This window comes from Montipora capricornis, chromosome 2 (assembly GCF_036669925.1).
Source record: "Montipora capricornis isolate CH-2021 chromosome 2, ASM3666992v2, whole genome shotgun sequence".
NCBI lineage: Eukaryota > Metazoa > Cnidaria > Anthozoa > Scleractinia > Acroporidae > Montipora > Montipora capricornis.
The window spans coordinates 3,154,664-3,157,914 of record NC_090884.1 but is presented as its reverse complement, the minus strand read 5'-3'; the positions used below and the strand labels follow the sequence as shown (position 1 = coordinate 3,157,914).

Genomic DNA, 3,251 nt, shown 5'->3' with positions numbered 1-3,251 from the left:
AACCAGTTCTTTCCTGTACAATAACTAACAATTATTCTCCTAAGGCGAGGTGAATATCGCTTGTCTCTGTTCTTATTCACTGATGTTCACCGAGCCTGAGGTGTATTGTTTTAGTACAAATTTTTACATGGGTGATTATTTGAAAGATACTGTATGTGTTTTCTTTAAAACAACTTATTTCTTCTTCCGTCACCTTGCCAAAACAGCCTACAGCCATTTTGAAAAAAAAGGGTAATTATTGCATAATAATCACCTCAAGTGAAACTAATCAGCCCAGAGAATTTTCAGTTATATACTATTATGGAATAGTTGTACTTGTTTCATGCATTTTCTGTACAATAACCAATGCAGTCAGATAATAAGTCCTATTTCCATATTTGTCTCTACAATCTGACGGCGTTTCTAAAACGAGGGTAAGGGTAAGACCGAGGGTAAGGGTAAAGATATGAATACAAAAAGTATCCTAAACATGCATAAAAGCTAACCTTAGGCCTAATTAGGCCTAAACAAAAGTTTAAGGTTAACTTTTATGCATTTTTAGGATACTTTCTGTATTCGTAATCCTTACCCTTACCCTCACTGTTGGTCTTACCCTTACCCTCGTTTTAGAAACGCCGTGCAATCTGATTTTGTTGCTGCAGCATAACATTGAAATAATTTTATTAATAATTCTGTTTGTTTCTTTCAGTGTCTTCACAAATGGGAGAGGAGGATTGGATGCTCTTTCAAAGGTACACGTATGTTTGTTGTGGTTCAAAAATTTTCTTGGTTAAAAATTTTCAAACCAGTTCAATTTTGATTTTTCTTTGTCTAATATTCATATCATGACCTGAAATGACAGAAAATCAAAATTGAACTTGTTTAAAACATTTTTAACCAGAAAATTATTGAGCCACAACATTTGCACTTCCCTTTCGGTGGAGGTGTGAAAATAAGCACCTCCACAATACAATATTATTGAAAGGAATCATGGTGTGGTGGAATTCAAGCGTTTTGGGTTAATGACTAATCTAGCATTGTTTTGGGAGTTCTTCTTGTGGCTCCATAAGCCCAAAAATGAAGGTGTGCTCTTTCCAGTACAAAGGCTAACTTTTTGTTTAGGTGGTTTACGACAGTTTTCTGAAGAAAAAGATCAATATTTTGATATCTGTAAGAATAAAGCACCAGGATGTCTCTGAAGTGTTAATCACTTCAATGGATGTAAAATCTAATTTTACCTAACAAATAATGCAAATCAGGGAAAATATTAAAGAGAGTGACCGAGCTCTTGGAGGGGGGACTGGAAACTAGACATTTCAAAGACCTTTTTTAAAAAACTGGCTGTAGGACCCCACCTTAAAATTTCTGGATTTCCTAAGCAAGAAAAAATAATCATGTATAGAACTGTCCGACAGATTTTTCAAAAAATGGCAAAAACCGATTTTTGTCTATTTTGGTAATAAGTGAAAAACGTTTGATAGATCTTTCTAAAAATGTTCAATTGTTTCGTCTTCATATTGTTTACTAATTCCCAAAATTTTAACCCTGGTCATACAGCTAGGTTTTGAGAAAAAATGCCTTTGAAATGTCTAGTTTCCTAGCCCCCCCACAGGAGCTTGGTCACTATATTTAGCAATTTCCCCTGATTTTAATTTATTAGTGAGGGGTAAAATTACATTTTACATCCATGCAGTGACCAACACTTCAGAAGAGACACACTATTGCTTTAATTTCACAGATTTTAAAATCTTGTTCTTTTTCTTTGGAAAACTGTAAAAATCCACCTTAATAGACTTTCTGTAAGTGACTTGTTTTTGTGCTTGTTTGTAAATAGCTTTAGTTAATTTTTCCATTGGGCGGACACCCAAGAGAATGTGTTATCGGCTTGCAGGAAGTAAGGTGTCGACAAGTGGACTGTGAAAGACTTCTTCAAAGAACTGTGCATTAAGTGTTGCAAAAAATATTGTTATTGTAGATCCTCTTCTGGTAGGTTTTTAAGGAAATTGCTTTGGTTGTCCCTGTTTTGAGTCATTCTTTTTGGCCGTTACACTGATTGATGTCATCTTTCATGAGGAAAGCAGTTTTAGTGCAAGCTGATCTAGTTGGCCACTTTAGGGTCTTGATTTCCCATGCAGCAACAATGACACGTTTTTCTTTTAGGCCAGCGAACTTAAGGACAAGAGAGGAAATGCCTCACCCAGCACTACAGTCACTCAAATAGTGCAAAAATCAGATGCATCACTTGTAAGTCCCGTTGCACCTGGAAGTGGTGCTCCAACTCCACAGAGGCTTGGAACTGGAATGATACAGCAACAGCACAGCATGGACCAAAGCAGTGGTAAGAATATTGAATGTTCTTTTGATTTATCAGTGCCCCCTCCCCCCCTCCCCCCTCCCCCCCCCTTCCCATGTGGTCGTGTTCGTGAATCTTGGGCACAAGTGGTCCTTGGAAGGCTACATAATCAACCTACATTGTCAGCACATTACATCAAATCATTGGTTTATAGCAAGATTGTTAGTCTTACACGTTTTACTGTAATGGTCACAAAAACCTCTTCTTTTGTCTTGCAGTAGACCTGGACAGCCAAGAATTTTCAGCGGGACAAGCAGGTAGTCTTTTGGCTGCGCTGGTGCAAAGGCGAAATGCAATGATGTCTGCTGCAGCCGCACAGACCCAGTCTTCCCAAGGAGGATACAGTCTGATAAACGGAGGTATGCCGTCAATGATGCGGCCCAGTATGGTGGCACAACGACCTGTCGCGCCCATGTCACCAATGGCCTTGTTGAGGAATCAGATGCCACGTACAATGGGTGACATGAACTCTGGTGGTGGAGTAATGGGTTATGGCAGTGCTACAACCACTCGAAATGGTCAGCCAGGCAACAGCAATGTGGTGGACACAAACCAGGGCATGAGTCCACAAGACATGATGACTGCATCATGGCAGCACCAAATGAAGCCTCAGTCTACCGCAACACTCACATCACAATTGGAGTCCGCTGGATCCCCTGGAATGTATAGTGGTTTGCGGCCGTCAATGGGTTCGTCCAATAGCCGAGGGGCAGCCCAGGGATTTTCTAGTTATTACCAGTAGCAAAGGCTGATGGACTTTTTTAGCAAGTAGTGTTCAGTACAGAATACGTACTGTAAGTGGACCTTTGTTCACTCAGAGTTATCTGGATGGCTGTTCGCGATCCTGACACAGGTGGCCAACTGCCATGTGCATGGTGATGGAAATGTATATGTACCGAACAGTTCTGGTGCATACTTT

General features: G+C 39.7%; 1 protein-coding gene across 2 annotated transcripts in view; it reads left to right on the top strand.

Annotated features, from left to right (window-relative positions):
• The window catches only part of LOC138038481 (protein cycle-like), a 44,023-nt gene that overhangs the window by 36,451 nt on the left and 4,321 nt on the right, over positions 1-3,251 (top strand). Inside the window, exons 15-17 of one of the 2 annotated variants that reach the window (XR_011130240.1) lie at positions 689-731; positions 2,140-2,317; positions 2,551-3,251. The exon at positions 2,551-3,251 is cut by the window's right edge and continues 4,321 nt beyond it. The gene's annotated coding sequence lies outside the window, so the exon portion shown is untranslated. The remainder of the gene's footprint in view (positions 1-688; positions 732-2,139; positions 2,318-2,550) is intronic. The other variant, XR_011130241.1, reaches the window with a different exon arrangement.